At 39.8% G+C, this 20,699-nt stretch overlaps 1 long non-coding RNA gene across 2 annotated transcripts in view; it reads left to right on the top strand.

Annotated features, from left to right (window-relative positions):
• Nucleotides 1-1,949: 1,949 nt before the first annotated feature.
• LOC119705159 overlaps nucleotides 1,950-20,699 on the top strand; it is a 52,283-nt gene continuing 33,533 nt past the window's right edge. For both annotated transcript variants that reach the window (XR_005258161.1, XR_005258162.1), the window contains exons 1-2: nucleotides 1,950-2,038; nucleotides 6,378-6,449. This is a non-coding gene — a long non-coding RNA (uncharacterized LOC119705159). The remainder of the gene's footprint in view (nucleotides 2,039-6,377; nucleotides 6,450-20,699) is intronic.

Genomic DNA, 20,699 nt, shown 5'->3' with positions numbered 1-20,699 from the left:
TCTCACTCTTTAAAATTCCCTGGAGGGAGGGTGGAGGTCAGGCTCTGCTCCCACATAAAAAGTGACAGGATGAGAGGAAATGACCTCAAGTTGTGCTAGGAGAGGGTTAGATTAGATATTAGGAGAAGTATCTTCACCAAAAGGGTTGCCAAGCACTGGCACAGGCTGGCCTGGGCAGTGGTGGAGTCAGAATCCCTAGAGGTGTTTAACAGCAGCGTAGACATGGCACTTCAGGCCATGGTTTGGTGGTGGGCTGGGCAGTGCTGGTTAACAGTTGGACTCAATGATCTTAGAGGTCTTTTCCAGCCTAAACAAATCTATGATTCTGCAACTCTAAGTACAAATTAGCTGCGTGCACCTTCAGTAGATATTTCCTCCAATATATCTCTTTAATGGGGTATTCACTCAAGAGTCCCAGTGAAATTCTTGTCATTGTTGAGCTCGTCTCTTAGATCCTTTCCTATTTGCTTTCTGCATTTTCACTTCTTCGTGAAGATGCTTAATGCAGTATAATTGAAACAATTTTATTGTCTCCAGCCATCCATTCTACTGTTTCAGTGGCAGAAAATACTGGTCAATTTGACAAGTTAATATGACTTTAGTGGTCATTTGAACTCCTTTAAGCCACTGGTTGCTAAAATTACTTGTCAGATTCCTACACCTGCAGACTGAATGTAACTTGTCCGTAAGAAAAGGAGGGGGAAATTATTTTCTGCCAAAAACCTTTCCTGAAAGTAGTAATTGTAATTTTTACTAATTGATAGGGCATTGACTCTTCCTACAGCAGTTCTGAACCACCTGAGAGCAATATTTGGTACTCCCACCTAGAACTCTTGATGATATTTTCAAGCTACCTCCCATTTTTCCCACTGGGCTGGATCATTAAAGACAGAGCCATTTCAACTCTTCCTTTGGTATAGGTAATTTTTGGTAATCTAATTTATCTACTCATTGGATGCCTATTGCTCAACATCTAGTTCAAGTTTACATCTAAGCTTACTGTTCTGACCATGAAACTCCACACAGATATGTGCAGTTAATATTGTAGTAACTTCCGAAATAAAGAAAACATTTCTTCCTCCCACCCTGCCTCCATTAGCACACCTAATTTGCTTCAGACTCAGTAGCAGTAGGTACAATCAAACCAAAAATAGGAACAATCAAACCAAAGTTGGGGTTTTTTTGTTTCGTTTCTGTGTATATCAACAACACTGGTGATATCGTTTCATGATCTCTCAAACTACCACGCAAACGAATTATTGGGTAACTACAGGAATTATATGAAGGACTTGATCCCATTTCCTTAGAATTCAATGGCATTCCCAATAAAGTCAGCCAGACCACACCATATTTTTACCTTAGCTCTGTATTTTTTAGGCTGTATGTTATTCTTAACAGATCAGACCATACGCTCTCCCAACATCAATAGTGGTTCCCATTGACTCACAGCCACGGCTACCAGTGAGGTACCACCGTGAGGTCCTGCCAAGAGGTCACCCTGGAAAGCTTCTGACAAATCAATGGGAGCTTTATGGACTGCTTTTTTTCCTTTCAGGAATAAATGCAAACAGTGTCACTGCCTGGACACTTCTACACCAAGACTAATTCATCAACGTGTTGAGAAATTCTATTCTGGTGCATCCTATCGCAGTCTTTCCCTTCAACTTCTTGCATTTCAGTTCCCTTTCTTTAAAAAACTGTTCAGTGGGAGAGCACAGGTACTGGTAACCTAACACAGATTTCTTTGTGTCATTCACGCTATGGTGCAAGTCACTTTTCAAACCACATGAACTTGCTAATTATAACAGGATCCACATAATAAAGCATCCCACTTTGGAAACTTCCCACCTTAGTGTCTTTAAATATAAACTTCATGAACCCATTTAGTAACACTATAATCTTGTTATAGGGATAATACTCTTTTTTTTTTTTTTTTTTTTTAAGAGTGATCAGCAGACTCTCCTAAATAACAGCAGCAATTTTTCCTTACAATGCCAACACAATTACTGCTCTGGAAAAAAGCTTGATGTCAGAAAAGGTAAGCTAGCTGCTCTTCCTAAAAACCACACATCTAAATTCTTCTGCTAGCGTGGCTTCCTACAGATTTCTGTCCTTTAGCCCTTGCTCCTCTATCTCCTCACCATACGCTCCGTTCAGGAAGCACGAGGAGATGCTGCAGCCCGCCAGCTGTTCCCAAAGCCAGCGTGGAAGGGTTGAGTCCTGCCCACCTTCCCCTCGGTGCGGGCACTCCTTTGGCTTTCTGTCCTCCACCGATTTTCACCAAACTTATAAGAACTTAATTGTCGCCGACATTCCTGCCCTGCTGTCAAATTCAGTTGAGAAAAGCAACTGCACTAGGAGGGGACTGACAGGTAAAGCAAATGATTATGTAAAACCTCATTTTTGTACATCCACAGCCTAAAGGATGCCCTAAAATCTACAGAATGTCTGAAGCCCTGTGCTAGAAATACTGTGAGCTACATGATCTGAGTTAAAGCTTCATTTGTATACGGGTGTGTATTTAAAGATAATTAATATTAGCTGTGACTTTTGAGACTGGTATTAGCACAGCCTCACTTTGTAGTGCTTACAGTTTTGTAAATGCAAATAATTTTTAGTTCAGTTCTGCATTTTTAATCATAAGCAGACAGAGTTTCTTTGGTATTTAACTGCCTAACCATGACTCAGGATAGGCACACACATCCATGGCAATTAATTGTGACTAGGATTTGCAGGTGTAATGAAATCAAAGTGCCTTTTTTTCTTCTTTAAAACAACCCTCAAGCGAATCTTGAGCAGAAGTACTTGAGATGCACGGGCCCAGATTTAGTTTTTAAAGCTTTGACCAAGAGATTTCTCTTGGTTGAACTAAGGTAGTGTATGTAATATTAATACGAGCTCACACTGCTGTGAACGCTTACTGTATAGTATTGGATGGGAGGAGATATACTGTGATATTAAAAAAAACATTATTTCGAGGTAGGCATGCCAAAAGCAGTTCTGTGGAACAGAAGGTGGCCTAATTATTAAAAGAAATGGCTTCCATCTCTGTGATGGTCTGACTGTTTGTGGATAAAATCCTACAACTGTGAAAGGCCTCATGCACTGCAAAAAAAAAAAAAAAAAAAAAAAAAAGAGAGAGGAAAAAAAAAAATCAAAGTGTTCAGCAGCCATACATCAGAGAGACTATACAAGAAGGGTATCGTATTTTTAGAGACCCCAGAATTCCTGAGCAAAGTAGTAGTTAGTACCAGGTCTACATCAAAAGAAAACAACATTCTGTGTCATCACTGGCCTCCTCTGTGATGTTTTGCCCTCAGCTTCATAATACTCAAAAAGTCATGGTTGAAAAAGACAGACTGTCCCTTTAAAATTAGATCATCCCTTTTATTAATATGCAGAATGAGTTGTCAATTGACCAAGCAACAAATGTACATCCTCATATCCTCATTTTCACTTCTATCTATGAATATTTTAAAACCCTAATGTGTGCTTGGCCATTTGGGTTTTAAGCAAAGACTTATCACAGTGTAAAACCCCTCATTTTTATCCCTTAGCTGAGGGCTTCTTTTTCCCTTTTCCAGGGTGTCATTAAAAATCTGATGCCAAGAGCTGGGACTTGGCAGGGTTTGCGATATAATTTGCAATCTGCAGTGTTTGCTGGCTAGCCCCCACCTGCCCCCCTCTTTTTTTTTTCTCTTTTTTTTTTTCCTTTTTTTTTTTTTTAACCAGCCTGCCTGCTAGAGTCAATAGGGGGCATCCCTCATCTGTCTAAAAGAAAAATAGCAGCATACTAATTAGAATTCTATTTGCCAGAAGCCTCGGAGTTGCTGTGCTTATAGATTTCAAGCTTCTTTTGTTTGAATTAAATTGCCAACTTTTCCCCCCCCTCCCTCCCTTCCCTTCTTTGCACTAGGCATGAGAGAGCGGGTGCCTTATTTGATTGAAAGAGGGGTAGGGGGATGGGGAAAAGGAAAGCCTTAGCTATGGAAATGCTGAGGAAATGTCAGGGTTGTGTTTAAAAATGCCTGGTATGCTTTTCAATGCCTGACTCCTGTCTTTCTCGCAGGGTTGTGGAGGGAAGGAAAGGGGGCCTGGCATTAAGCACAGGCACTCTGCCCCTTCTCGCTGACACTGAAATTCTGGGGGAGAGCCTGACATGCTTTTCCCCAGCTCAAAGCCAGATGGTTCAAGCTTGGATAAAACCTTGGGATGAGATCACAAAGCTTGTTCATAACAGAACACACAACATCTCTGTTTTTCTGTTAATACCTCCTTTTGTACACGTTGTGTGGGGTGAGGGAGGGGCCAGGGCATATGTCATAAATCCAAAGGAAAATGTCATATTTAACATTAATTTGTTTTCATAACCCCGTGAAAGAATTCAAGCTCGCCCCATTAAAATGTCATAATTAACCGCCGAGAAGTTTTATTACAAATAATTTTTTAATTTTGTGAACAACGAACCGAAAGGCACAGCCCAAAGTTTTTCACTGCCCTTAAGCATCTGAACATATACGTGATTTTTTTTTTTTTTTTTTTATTTTTCACATGCAAGGAAGAGTTTCACAGCACTTCACATTTATGCAACTTCCCAAGTTTAGGTGATTAAAGAATATGAAGGCTGAGCTCGGTTTGCATGGCCGGGAATTCTGCCCATGCACAATACAGCCATTGACTCCAGCCATTGACAGTCAAGTCTCATGCACTGATTCACAACCGGGGAGAAGCGAATCGTGGGGACAGAATAATGCACTCGATGATCTTCATATTCCTCATAACAACGGAATGCTCGCCAAGGAATAAGAATTCCTTTCAAACGCATTAATCAGTCAATATTACTTGGCATTTTCATGGATTTGCTTTCTACTTACGAATTCTTAACAGAGCTCACCTAGAGCTGTGATGGGCGCTCTCGGATGGCACTGCTGCTGCTCCCTACCCAGACAATGTTATATTCCTTACTTCTGGCACAAATACTGCATTAATGCTTGCAGTAAGGCATTTTTAGAATTTTTGTACATATCAGCTTAAAGCTTCCTTTCCTTGCTATTTATTCACCCCAATGCAATTTTGTTTCATAAACGTCCACAAAACAGCAACGTTATTTTAAACAGGAGTATAAACATGAGAAAAGGAAATTAAGGCTAATTCCAAGTTGGGGCTGTTTGTCTGACAGTACTTAAGTAATTTATAATACATGCTTCTTCTCTTCCTTAAAAATTTGACCCTCAAATTTGGTTTAAAAATAATACTGAGATATGCCATCATGTTTGACACGAATACTGTTCTATTTCTTTTTTTTTTAAACTGGGAAATCTTTAAGAATGAATCATGCTGTAGTTTTTTGACTGAATTCAGGATCATGCCTGAAATACTAGTTTTTCCTTTAAAAAATGAATAATATATACTTTATCATAGTATATTTGATTTTGGCTTAGTAGATGCTGAGATTATTTTTGCACATCCTTTCAAAATAAATTTCCTGAAAAAAAACCCCACAGAACTAAAGTACCAGCTGACCATTGCATTTTTATGCATTCATTAAAGATAAGATCTTAAAGGAAAGAGGGAAAATACAGACATTAGTAACTCTTACTTGTACTCCTCGGTGCTATTATATTTTAATTAGCACAGTTTGCGGGCTGTAACCTTTCCTAGGCCTACATGATGCATGAATATTTTATTTGCATTACTATAAAGTAAGAATAATTTGATTATCATTTGTACTATTTATGATTACATGTTTCTAGACACGCACATAGTCTCTATTCATAGAGGACTTTAACATTCTTAAATAGCATAGAGTGCTGACAAGCAAAGTATTGATGTTTACAGTATCATGCAAACCCCGAAGCCAACCATGCTCACATCCCTTTGAATTACTTTTCCAATTCGAAGCCTCTAAGAACCCAGTCCTCCTTTATCTCTTCTCGTTATAAAAAGTGGCAGGAGGCAGAGTGGCAGAATGACCCACAAGATGGCACCTGTCACCAGTGGGATTTCTTCTGCCTTCTGCAGGCCAAATTTTGTTTGAACTCACTATGGCCTCTGTCATATCCTCATTTTCCCTTCCACTCTTGCCTCTCCTCCTTAATCCCCTTCGTGCAGGCTCAGGCTCTGTTTACCCAGCTTCCGAAACCTTTTTTCTGCAAGAAGCCAAAGTAAAACTTTATTGAAAGAGGGGGCTCAGGATTAAGAGGCGAAGGAGGAAGCCGAGCGCGGCACCTGCCGCCTTCGCTTAAAGACAGTTCCTGCTATCCACCATTACCAGGCTCATTCTTATAGATGTGCATCTGAAATACATGATTACTTTAGGTCTCAAAGGTGAGGGAGCTGATTAGCTCTCTAATGAAGCCTTTTGTTATTACTTACAGACAAAGTACATCACACAGATGGAACGTACCAGAAGACCGCTTCCTTATGCCGGCCTGGACATATTTTAACTGGTAAGATCATCCAGAGCAATGAGGTGAAGCGGTTGCTATAAATACAGAATCAGTGGAATTTTTTAAAAAACAGATTAAAGGCAGTGACAGAAAACAACAAACAACCACCATAAGACCGCTATGCCTAAAGCCCCAAAGATGAAACTGGTAATTCATCTGCTGCATGAGTCATTCTGTACTTTGTCCAAAATTACATGGGGCAACATTAACTATCTGCCTAATAATAGAGTTATATTTGCCTATTAATAGAGCTATGGCCAGTCCGTAAAGATGATGCTGATGGACATCCCTCTTCTCTTTGACTAGAGAAAGGGCCAAACCAAAATGCTCTTACAGAAACACACAACACACAGAGAAAACCCCTCCAGCTGCAGGTCATTGCATCACTTCATTTCACCAACTGCAACACAGAATTGTTTTTCCACACAAAATTACACAGCAGATCACAGGGACCTACACAGAGCCTGGAGCAGCAAGCAGCTCCTCCTTTGGGGAATGCCACATTTGGCAATTGGTTTCTTCCTTTAATGACTTCATCACTCGGAAAGGGAAAATATCTTACAACCCCTCCTCATCATCCTCATTCCTCCTTTTATCAACTTCAAAAATTCACCTAATTACCCCAAAGCACAAACAGGGTCTGCGAGTAGCCACCAGCAAGGGCAGGAAGGGTTCACAGTTTTCCTTTTCCTAATGAAAGATGGCACAAGCCTTGAGTCTTACCTAGGGAAACATCTGAAGTCATTAAGAATTTCATAGCTTCATCAAACCTAGTGAAGAAAGTCTTGTCTACATTTAGACAAGACAAATATACCTTTACACCAAATATATCTTTATATCAAGACAAAATTATTTTAAATAGTGCAGCTACATGTAGACAGTACTTAATCATAGTGTTAAAAATAATTCTTGCTATTTTGAAACCCTTAAAATACCAACATCACCCCAATGATTAAGGGTATCCTTTCGATAACTGTCTGCAATTAACACAAAGAGCAAATTGCATTTCTGTAGCCCATAAGTTGCTTTTGCTACAAACACCAGAAATAATTCTCACCTCTCAACACAAACAACCAGGCCATAAATACATGTTTTACTGAAATTCAGCAAAACCTGGGTATCAATACAGTTCCCAAGATGCCACCTTCATTTCAGAGCCTCCTCCATACACAACCGAGGGATAATCTCAGGGTGTTTGCAGAAAAACAAGGGAAAAAAAACCAAAACAAAACCCAAAAAATCCCTGAAAAAAACAATAGTCGCCATTTGAATTGGAGAATGTGGCCTAATAAAACTGAAGTGGGTTTAGGAACCCTGCCAATTTACCTTGAGTTTTTGGGGAGGGGGGGTTTGTTTTGACCTTTTTGATTTTTCATTTTGAAGTGACTTTTATTTCAGGCTTTTTCTGGTAAATTATGAAATCAAGCAAGTCCAACCCAGAATGAACCATTTTGATCAATCTGAAAGGCAGCTTTTTTTGAGACTTTTCTTCTGCCAAGAATTTGAAAATGTCACATTTCATTCCAGGATGAACAGAAGCCAGATTTCAAACTCTCCAAATCCTTTGCGAAACAAAATTTCTGTCTCTTTCACAGCTCCAAAATTAATTTTTCCCTCAAAGGCTGCAGGGTGGCTTAAGATAGTGGTCAGCAATTACAGATAACACGTGGGTGGATTTTAATAGCATTAGTGTGGTGGGGGCAAGGGTGGGATCGTGGAGTCAGAGCATCTTGAGGGAAGAGTGGAGCACCAGCACTCCCAGCTCCTGGCTCCAGTGAATCCCAAGCTCAGGCGAGCTCCAGTGCCTCTCCTCAAAGCAAGATACAGACACTGGAGAGAACGCCAGCATTTCCTAGCTCCCACTGAGTTTCTATCAATATTCTTAAACTTTAAAAAAGAAAAATACAATCTGGTGTAACAGCCCTAGAAGACTGCTGACTACTGCTACAAGAAACTCTCTACAACTGGAACCTACAGAGGGATATAAATCCAAGGGCTGACCTGTAGCTTTTCACCCAGCCAAGGAAGCTATTAAATTCTTGCTGATTTAAGTTACTCCCTAGTAATGTGCCATTTCTTGAGAAGGAAAAAAAAAAAAAAAACTCCCAATGTCCCTTCAAAGGGCAATTACCTAAGGATTGTGATTTTTGCCTCAGAACTATTTAGGAAAACTCAGAAGTCGTGAGGCCAGATCTGCAGTGGCATCAAGGCATCTTGTGGCTCTGCACAGGAACATCTCACCATGCCAGAGACCTCTGAAATTATTCTGGCATAGGCAACAGCACCACTCAGGTGAAAATATTCTCATGAAGGTTACAACTAGCAAGTCAGGCATGTGGAAGCCATGGCTGCCAATTTTTTACTGGATGCATCCCACAGACATCCAAACACCATTCTTTCTCCCCAGTGGACCAACACCACCCCACCATGGGACTGTCTCCTTCCCATCCACACCCCAGGTTCTGGGAGCTGCAGAGGGCACAGAGCTCCCTGCTGGGCTTTGCACAAATTGCCTGTACTTTACAGTAAAACAAGATAAATTCTTTGCATGTCAAGGACAGATATCATTCATGCTTTTTTTATCACTGTTGTTTCACAGCTCTATTGCTTCTGCCACTTTTAACTTCCATCCTGCTCCCTGGGAGTCATATTTAAGGTCAACCAGTACACATTAGTCCTGCCCAGAGTAAAAATTTCCCCCTTACATTGAAAATGACAGGCCTGTAAAACAAAACATGAATAAAAAAAAAGCCATTCATTATTTATAAAAAGGCAGAATGGCAGAGTTGTCTTTTCTTCCATTACACAAATCCAGTATGAAAACTCTAACCTGTATATTATTATAAAAGCTCTGTCGCCTGTAATATCGCTTTGTTTTTGTAATTATTTTAGGCTTTCTACTCAGGAGGAATAAAAAGAGCTCATATTTTCCCAGCACTCTGATGAAATAACTTTGAAATCATGCCTTGTAGTTTTCTTCAGTATAATTAATCTCAAGATGTCACTCCCCCCACCCGCTATGATAGTCTCACTGGAGTGGGTTGTGGGGGGACAGTCAGGAGAAAGATATTTTGGGTTTTTTGGGTTTTCAGCCCAGTTAACCACTCTTTCTCCACAACTAGATCATTTAAAAAAAAAAATCAAACAAAACCTGCAAGAGATAATCTCCCACCAATAAATTTATCAAGAGTGAATTTTCTGCAGGCTTGCTAAACTGTCATAAAGGAGAGGAGTAGAGATCAAATATACTGTTGAGTAAGGAAACAGAGAGCACAAACTTTGTCCTCAGCTCGGGGACAATGATGCTCCAAGATTAACCCACCCTCTCAATTAACACCTCACATGAAAATCCCAGCAAGGTCATGGGATCTGTGCTGCAACTCGGTCAATCAGCATCGCCTGCCTCCATACAAACCAAGATCGAATGCAGAATTAACACTGGTCCCCCAAGCCCTCGCTCACAGACTCACGTCAGATTAAGCCCTTGCATGGAGGAGATATGAAAAGCATTTCTAATTAGGGTCTGAGGTTACTGGTTAAAATGCAGTCGAGCAGTCTACCAACCATTCTTCTCCCTCTTTTTTTTTTATAATTTTAATTAAACTCAGATACTATTTAATTCCTACCTGCATATATTTAGTACTACTTGAATGCAAACCTGATAAAGAATACTCCTGATCCCCACTTAGCTGCCACAAGCACTTATTAAAAGCAGGGTGACTGTCTTCAAGATCTTCCATGGGTCCCTTTGCAATAATTACTTTTTATATCAAATGAAAAGCATAATATTTTCCTGTAAATAGATTTTTTTTCCTTGTGAAACCTTGACTTCCCTACTCTTGTGACAAAATTATAATTATAACCTCAGTGTAGTGGTTAGTTACTGTCATTCCAGTCCATGAGGAGACTTTTTTTCTGTACATGATGTACTCTTCTTATTCCATTACTCATAGGATTCTTCAGAAGTACACTTGAGGACATTTGCACCCCTTTACTGTCACAGAAGCACTGCTGTACAACCTGTGTTTTGAGGACTGGGAGAGAGGGGATTTAGCACCAGTTGGATCCTTTTAAATTATTTGTAATTCTAGGCCGCTCCACAACATTTCTGCCATTGTGTGATTAGCAATCTAGATCTCTCCATAACAATTTTTAATATCTACCATGACCCTGGAAGCCTGAGTGCTACATCTACGGCATACTAAAGCCTTGTGACTCCAAATTATAGCCCTGAATAATTCAGGAATTGTAACGGTAGCTCAGTACTTATTAAAGCACTGGGAAAACTTTGGGATTCTCATATCTACAGGCTCTTCATTATTATTCTGATTATAAAGATGTTTTAATATATGCTGTTGCTATTCTTACACATTACCACAATACCATTTGTGAGGAATCCATAAGTGATTCAACTCCTGTATTAAGCAGCTACACTTCAGACTATCAAGGGATGCAGTAAAATGAAGTTTTGTTTCTTTTCTGGGAAGATGGGAATTATCTAATAATCTATACATTAAATTTTAAAATCCCAAATTATGCCTTTGACATCATAACAAAAATCTGACACCAAATTTATTTAAGCAAAATAAAATCACATACATACAGAACTCAGGTTTTTCCCTGATAGACTCAATGCCACAAATAGGGACAAAATTAAGTCTCCATAGTTTAATAACATATTAAACACATTCTGTCTTCTGTGCTAATCCCAAATAAGCGGCTCTAATAAGCCTTAGTGACAAGGAGGATCTAATGAAGAGTTGAATTTTTCATAGAGGTTTTATTAGGTTCATCAGCCTCCTCCAAAGTCCAGGCCTTCAGTCATGACAGCTCTGAAATCTGGAAGAGATTATCGTCAATTTACTGAGAATAAACACCTCATTTCCACAAGGAAAATTCCATCTGATGACAAAATTTGTCCATGTCCTAAATTTGAAACCCTGCCACTGGATGTCATACTTGAGTAGCTCTGGGTAAACGCAAAAATTATTGAGTTTTAATAATATGAAAAAATCCACAAGGCATTTTCAGTTCAAGAGTAATATACAGCGCAGAAAGCATCCAAAATAGCATTTTGGCAAGCTTTATTAATTTTCCCAAGCTGTTGAAAAAACTTCATTACTTTCTGGACAGTCAGGCACCCAGATTTCTGTATTGACTGTCCTCATCTGACTGCCTCACACAGACTATGACTTGGCTAATGGTTTACCAGACAAGATATCCCACACTATTAAAAGGAGCCCTCTAAATTAATTCATAACTCAAAGCATCCTCTTCCCAAAACCTTGTGAAATATCAGACGTGTTGAGGGGGAAAGTCGCTTTAGCCTGTCTCACTAAATAAAGCCAGTAAAGTGGGTCAAACCAAAAAATGAAATCCTAGTGTGATCACTGCTTGTGTTGTCGGGTTTAAAACAGGTGATAAGGTTTTATTTACAACCATATTCCTAATATCTGGCGTGGAGCAGATGATAAGGTTTTATTATTGCTGCTTACTTCTGAAAGAAATTAGTTTCCACGTGTGTAAAGCTGTAAATTAGGGGAGCCTTGGGCTGGGTAGGAAATCTGACTTCCCAGAAGAAGGAGGGCAAAAAGTTCTACCATGTTAAAGCTTTAATGGGTGGGAGGTGCAAACTGGCTGCCTGAACCCCCTTCATGGAAAAAGAGACACTGGACTTTGCTGTGTGGGTGCCTCAGTGTTCTGCAGCACAGCAGGACAGGGGTCACATCCCCACAAATTGTGCTCAGCCACCAGAATAGCAGAATTCTGACCTGAAATCAGTGTTAGGATGGCAGCCATGCACACACAGGCTGGAAAACAACTCTGGCATCTTTGGGGTTTCCTTCATTCCCATTTATGAATAGGGAAATCAAAATGCCTGGTCTGGACAGCCATCAGCTGCCCCCAGGAAAGTGACGCTGTCACTCCTCCCTACCACACCTTTGAACAAGCTTTTCAACATCAATAGGAATTGTAGAGAACTCTTTTGTCCATTCAAAACAATTTCATATTTTAGAAACATCATCCATTATCCTCCACAAATATAACCTGGTTTGGTGGTTGGGGGCTGGGTTTTTTTTTTTTACTTTTTTAAACTAAAGTTTAGTAACTTCGTTACTTAATTATCTTTTAAGCTTCAGAAGGTGTGGAGGTGTTTTGGAATAAAAGTACATTAAAGGTTCTTCAAGAAATTACTAAAAAAAAAACTGACTGGAAACTGTTTCTTTTGATAGTGTTTAAATGCAACAGTTAAAAGAAATACTGAAAATTTTGCAAAAAACCTTTAAAAAGAGGAAAAACAAATTCTGGTCCATTCTCACAGTGAAGTCATTTCCAATGATTTTCTGTTCCTAAAAGTTACCACAAAATCTACTGAATGTTGCAAAGCAAGGCAACAGGAGCAGGCAGCACAACCAGCATCCTAGAGAACTCCTCAAAATCCTTCAGGATTAAGGATACAGGCGTCACAGTCGGAACTGTTTTAGCTCTAGAGCATTTACTTTTAGAGTAGGTATGTCCTGATCTGAAACAGATGGAAACAGTAGCTTACTACAGGAAAACCATGACACTATTTTCAAATAATGGCTACAAACTTAAATCTGCAAAACTCTATTAAAGACAGGAGTGAGCAATTTCTCATGACAGAAACAAACCAAAAAAACCCCTCCTGACAAAAGATTTTGCAAACTTAAATGCACCATCCCTTTTAAGAAAATCTGCTTTGTCACTATTATCTATCCTCAAATTACACCTGCCCTTTGCTCATACTAATTCAGTTTAGCATGCAAAAGCACTGCTTGCCCCTGTGGACATTAGAAGAGCTCCTGTTTAGGTTACCAGAAAAAAACCTTGTAGCTAAAAGACCAAAAAAAATTCAGAACACATTGTTCTTTTCTAAAGCTCATGTCTCCCATCCAGCTAACTAGTACTCTTTTCATTTAATCTACTCAGGTAAAAATAACCATTAAATATCACCTAAGTATCACTTAAATTCTATTTTGGGGATTTATGACTAGGATTAGCTTGGTGTCAGCTTTGTGTCACCTCTTAGTACAAGGTTGAATGACAGAAATTCATTTAACCACAGTCTGAATCCCATTTCTTCCGTACCTCTCGATTCATGTACATTTTTCTATCTAACACATATTGATCTCAGAAACCCAAAGCCACTTTTTAACACTTTATTAAACACAATATATACAAAGTAACATATTGAAAGTATAATAATGAGGCCATTGGTAATACAATAATGACAGTCGAAGCTCTATCAAATATGTAATAAATATTTTAATTACATACCTCATGTATCTGCTCCCCACTGTGAAAAATAACCAGGCCTAGCAATTTTCATGGACGATGACAAGATTACTATTACTAATGGTCTGAGGTACAAGTGTTTATTTTTAACATTATTAACGGTACTAATTATGATGAATACGATTATTTAGAGTCATTATGTGGTAGAAGAGTTTGATGATTCACTCAGGTGCCTAGAATTTAACATTCTCCATCTACCATCTATGGAAATTAATGACATAGCTTAACTCTGTTGTTATCGTACTCACTGCCAAGAAAATTGCTTTTAAAGAAGAAAAAAGCAGAAGATCACCCAAGTGTGCTGCCCATTTCTTTATTACCCTGCAAACGTTCATGTTTGCAAATCAGTAAGAAAGCCTGATAATAAGATGCTTCACACTGGAAAAAATGAGACAGTGACTTCTACAGATGAAGGGACAGGTTCCACAAGCCTTCTCTACAGAACTATTATTTTCATTATTGTAGGGCTTGGAATCGGAGCCCTTGGGCCAGGTAGCAGATATCCAAAAAGCTTATATAGGCATGACAGACAAAGGAATATTTTGTAAAGCCCATTTCACAGATGGAAGCTTACACCACAAAAATCTGAGGCCTAAGATCATCTAGTTTATATCACTCAGAACATCTTCATGGCCTCTCACCTGTCAACAGGGCACGCTTTGCCTCCTGCACAGTCTGTCCTCCCCAGCATCTTCACAGCTATTTCATACACGGTGCCATGGCTGATGGATTTGGGCAGACAAGGTGCCACACCAGCTCAAGGACATGCTGCAGCTGTGCTTGCAGCCTCACAGGTAGGAAAAAACTCATTTGGGGAGCAACATTGGGCTTGCTGTTGGCAGAGAGTGCTGACAGAGGCACAAAGGCTGCGGCAGAGACACAAGACACGTTTCCTAAACCAGAGATGCAGGCTTGGCGTGAGGCCACCACCAGTTCCCTGTCATGGGAATCTGTGTCACCCACCCTGCACAGCACGGCCTCACGGGGCTCAACCAAACCCTGTCTCCATGAGGAAAACATAGAAACCATTTTGCCATTGATTTTGATGCTTAACCCTTTGCAGGCCTCAGCCAAACCTGTCCCTGAGATCACAGGGATTGCTGAGGCTCCATCTGCCCAGGGACAATAAACAACTGGCACCTCTGCAGCGCGATTCCTCGCGGCACGCAGGAGAGAGAGGGCAGAACCATTAACTAGTTAAATCTGATAAATACAGACTCTCAGCAAAAGGAGGAAGAAAATGGACCATTCTCACTTTGTAATGCATTTCCATCGGTGACTGGCACGCTATTAGGATCGGGATCAAAGGGGGTGGGATGCTGATGTCTGTGGATTTGGGCCTTTCACACTGTCTGATTGATGGAACTGAAAGGCTTCTGCTTGTAAAGCAGTCACCCCAAACAGCTGTCTCCTGCTCCTGTCCTCCTCTCCATTGCAGCATACGCAGTTCAGATTTCATTTACCAGCCCCTTTGAATAGCAGAGCTCTCACCGTGGAAGTAAAGCCTTGCCTCAGAGAGGATGACTGGCAATTTGCATGCACAGTACTGCTGAAAGCATTGTGTGGCGTTAGTTGCCAAAGGACATGCAGCAATGTGTATCTCCTATCTTCCCTACTTTTCTGCTTTCTTAAATTATCAGTGTTTTACTTCCCTTTCATGTTCAAAGCATAGCAAATTTATTTGATATATTCTGAATGCTGGAGCATGCCAATGACATCAATCAAACTACAGAACACTGGGAAAGCTGCTATGGAGTAATCAGAATTGGCCATAAGCTATAAATATCTACTGTCTCATGATTCTCTTGGCTGCTATGCAAACTTTGATCATTAGCACTGATCAAAGATCATGAGGGATAAAATGGTATTATGATATAATGCCATGTATGCTACAGCTGATACTAAGGGCTATAGATGACCTATGCTTGACTATACTGTCTTTCTCTACACGCCAGAAAGATTCATTAAAATGGCAGATCTCTTTTTGTGGTACCTTAGAGGATATGTAACAGAAAATCAGAGTGCAATCACAATTGGCATAACTATTCATCACCAGCCTGAGTGGTCTGTGTTTGTATTCTCTGCAACACAGCTCCTTATAACACTGCACAGGTGACTCTCAGACAACATCTAATTGTGCCTGAGAGGTCACCAAACACAGCTAATGACTTTTTATTGTTTTATTGCGTTTAGATGGATTGGATGTTTCCTCTCTAATAGCAGGACATACCCGGCATTTCAGAGGTAGATCTTGTGTGGTAAAGTTACACAAGTTTGGCTTCACATTTTAATCTAATCATTACTTGTGTTAGAATGGTGTCTTGATAAACATAGATTTTATTCATTTGTAATACACCCCTCAATGCCTAAATTAAATATAATATGGGGTCTCCTCCCCTGCTTGCCAGCACTTTATTCTATACTCTGAGTTAGGTATTTAAATACCTTAACCAGAGCTCCAAAGCTTTCACATAAACCAAAGCAGTATCCCAACTCACAGCTGCCAAATAAAATTATATAGAATTGTTTTACACAAAATAAATGAAATTAATACAACCTTACTCATTAACTTGTGAGTATTCTCACAGAAAATCCACACAGAAAGAACTGTAACTGGTTAAACTTCTCTTAATTGTCTACTTTTTCTATGAAAATTAGAACATCTTTCCTTGAAATTTAAGAGTTAGCTTACACAGTCAGGGACAAGAATGTCACATGACTCACAAGGCCACATGCATTTCAGAGCTCTTATCAATAAAATCTACATAGTTAATTTGCACAGTTCAAATTAAAAGTGCTGGATACACATGCATAGGCCAAATTACACCTCAACAACAAATCAAAGTGCATCTTTCAAATGGAAGACTACAGTTTTCTCAGATGGGTCATTACTCAGCATGCAGATCTCATTCTGCTTTGCTAATACCACAAGCTTTCTTGAGCCTGTAGCTCAAATAGTTCCAAAAAATAACAAAGGTTATTACAATTTTCCCCACTTTACACTGCAGAAAAATAAGGAGAGAGAGGTGATCTGCCCAAAGTCTTATACTGAGGCTGAAAAACCACCACTAGCATGCATCCCACCTCTCCTGAGTCCAACCCAAGTAATTTAAACATAAGATCCCTCTTCAGCTGAATTGGAGAAGGGAAATTAACCAGTAGCTGAACACATTGTCATTAAATGGTTCTGTGCAAACCACATTCTCCCAGCCCCCTCAGACTTGCTTGAATTAACAGAAGAAAAATCATTCATACAAGTTCTTTTGGTGACATATGTAAAACAGCTGATTCATATACAGGCTTCACATGCCAGGTCAGAACAAATTGTCCTCAAAAGCAACACAGTTAAATTGAGTGGAACTAGCCTCCACCAACTTCCAAGGTACATAATAGATATTACAAACTTGTCTTACTTGGCACCAATTTGACAACCTCCGTTTGAGAGAACAGAGAGTGAAAATGAGTTTTAAGCATTCAGCTACAAAGAAGTACAACATTCATTATGTACAGTCCTGTAACAGATTGCCCAGATTGTGGACGCCTTCAGCAGACTTGAAATTTAATCTCCCTGGTGCAGTTTCAGTCACTACATGTACCACTGATATATAGCTGCTACTACAACATAGATTACTGTTTAATCCTGAGCTTTTCTTACATTGTCCATGTTGCTTAGCACATAAAGCCCACTCTAGTCCTCAATGGATCTACAAGGTAAGAAGCCAAATTCCACTCCATGTAACTGAACCTGAGTAAAAGAGCTGAGGATCAGTACTTATCCCAAAACTTCCCAGCAGTGAGCTATCAGACACTTTGATCCTGTTCTGGACACTCATATGAGGTCTCACTAGCATCCATCGGGTCTGCCTTGGTGAAAAATTTTGTGTGTTCCAAAAAGGTGATTGAGAATCACGTGGCCCTCACGCCATGCAAACGTGAATTCAGCACTACACCTGAATCCCCACAGATATAACCCAAAATGGTTCACTGTGCCATTTCTGATTTACATTAATGTAAATGTGGGAAAAAACCCTGTCTCCTGGGCAAGCACCTTATTGTGCCTTTGATTCTTAAAAAAGCTTTCTTTCCTTCCCCATTTTGGGAGGAGGAGACTATTTCATGTTGTTTCTTCTCCCTCTGCTTATTACTGATTCTCTTATCTTGCCTAAAAACAAAATAAGAGAAAAGTCAGAAGTGTAATTTGACTTTTTCTTTAGGTCACTTTCAAGGTCACTCTGGCAGCAGTCTGATAAAATAAACAACATAAACCAAGAGGAAACCTGAATTACAGACTCTGCTCCAGGGCCTACCAAAGTCAATGCATGTCTGCACTGGTTAAACTGGGCATTTGATCAGGCTAAGGAGGGAACAGTTTGGCACTCAAAAAACCACTTTACCCTAATTTTTTTTTAATTGTCGGTATTTCAGTCTCTCTGGCATAATCTGGTTTTGGGCCTACAGTACATGCAAAGTCCCACTGTGTGGTCAGAGACAATAATCATGATGCGGCTGCAGTGCCTTGATTACACTCCTGTGCTTTTATCTACTGCACTGGCTCCTGTGCTGGAAGACACCAGCATTTCCCACTGAGTTGTTGGTGTGACTTTCTTTTAAAGCCTTTCCCACCACCATCACTGTAAGCCTAATGCTGCATTCATAAAAACAAGAAAGGCAGTCCTTGTGTTTGAATGGCAGATAATTCAAGTAATTTCTTTTATGTATTTCAAGCATACTCCACTTTGCAAAGTACGTTTCAGTTTCACAACTCAGATGGTCTGCAGAATGAATATAGTCTTTTGAAACATACTTTTTACCCAGTCACGCACTGAGACCTTGTGTGCATTGTTACACACACACACCTGCATCTATCAAAACACATAGAGCATTTCAAAGGCACTTGGAGTTTGGAGCTGAATTCTGCCACCTTGCCCTTAGCCAGAAGAAGGGATTATCCACAAGGATTCTAAAATCCCAACTTGCTTAATAAAGTTGCCATCTAAATCTTTACTGGATGCATTAATGGAGAAGAGAACCAAGTGATACCAGCTGTGATAAAAAGCTTCTTACATTTGAAGCCTGCAAAGAGAAAACCTGTGTCAACTTATTTTTCTAAGCAAAAGATCTATGGTAAACCTGGAAGTATGCTGTAAACCTAATTACATCAGGTTTTCTCAAGCAATCGTTTTAAATTGCTTTGAAGAGAAACTCCCATCAATGCAAACATCCAGGAGTCATCTATTAAGTTTGAAATTTATCTTTTCATCTGCCAAACAGGAAAAATGATTGATTGCATTTTCACAAATTTGATCCCTCATTTTTAAGCCAGACACAGGACTTGTGAAAATGTTTCTGAGGTAAGGCACAGTTTCACTATTCTGTTTCTTTTCCAAATATATATCTGCAATGAATATGCTGACTGCTCCATTTGCCTCTTTTGTGGGCCACATTATGGGAGTCTTTTCCAAATGCTTCTCTTCTTCTTTTCCCCAAATCAGTTCTGTATAATCTTAGCATTTTACCTTGTGTAGAGCAAATATACCCATGTTTTACTAACATCTTTGCCCTTCTCCATAGATTTTCATGATGTTAACAGCCTTCTGCCTCTCCCTTCCTAGCTAGGGATTACAAACACTACTCCACTTACCCTCATCATTCTAAGTCCCCAAACATCCCAGAAATTAACACTCACCTTTTGATCACATTGCATTCTCCACATCTGCCTGAGTATTAAAACCACACTCATCACTATAAAGTCATGGAACGATTTAGGTTGGAAGGGAACTTAAAGTTCATCTGATTTCACCCCTGGCATGGGCAGGGACACCTTCCACTATCCCAGGTTGCTCCAAGCCCCATCCAAACCGGCTTTGGACACTTCCAGGGATCCAAGGGCAGCCACAGCTGCTCTGGGCACTCTCTGCCAGGGCTCACCACCCTCACAGGGAAGAATTTCTTGATAATGTCCAATCTAACCCAACCCTTTTGCAGTTTAAAGCCATTCCCCATTGTCCTGCCAATCCATGCCCTTGTCAAAAGTCCCTCCTCAGCTCTCCTGTAGCCCCTTTAGGCACTGAAAGCTGCTCTAATGATATGATACCATGATATGTGGTTTTTCCAAACCAAAAGCAGCTTTTGTAATAATTCTAGTGCTTGATATGTAAGTACATTAAAACTGCCTTTCTTCTCTCCTGTCCTAATAATTAGCCTTCACATGGACTGCTTGGAATGATCTCTTGCAATCACACTCACGCTGCCCGCCTGTACAGAAAGTTTCAAGTACTGAGACAGCATAATTTTCTGAAAATAAAATATAATGACCATGGCAGCAAAGAGGACATTTCATTCTTCTTCCTTGAAGAAGAAAAACCTTTGGCAGTAGAATTTTGAAAATCAACACTACAGACAGCTTTTTTTCCCCATTTTTTAACAGTTCGTGGCGAAGTTAAACAGCACTAATGCATTCCACTTATTTCAGACAGATCAAAGAAAGAAAATATATCATCAAGCAAAGTTTTCACACACTCTCCTGCCTTTCTAGAGGGTTTTTTAATAGAAATTATTGTCACTTAGCTCATAGATTGCCTTGACTGAACAGCAGAGCAGCATTAGGTCATGCAACAGTGGTCACACATGACCTTGGGATTTCTGGACATGCTCCTCACACCTTTGCAGCAAGCCTCACCTGAAGCTCCTTATCAGCACCCAAGCCACCGCTCTTCACTAAAATCTAACAGTAATAACTCATGAGGGATAATGAAGACAAGTAAGCATCTGTCTGAATGCTTACTGAAACCTTGGTATTTACCTAGACTACAAAACAGAGCAAAACATGTTCCTACTTATCTTCTACCAGCCAATATTAGCAGTTATTGTCAGTTTGAAATATTTTACAAGCCCTTAAAACACTCACTTCAGGGCAAGGGTGCTGGCCTGACG

This window comes from Motacilla alba, chromosome 10, assembly GCF_015832195.1.
Source record: "Motacilla alba alba isolate MOTALB_02 chromosome 10, Motacilla_alba_V1.0_pri, whole genome shotgun sequence".
In the NCBI taxonomy this organism is placed as follows: domain Eukaryota; kingdom Metazoa; phylum Chordata; class Aves; order Passeriformes; family Motacillidae; genus Motacilla; species Motacilla alba.
This window is presented reverse-complemented; position numbering and strand designations above follow the sequence as displayed.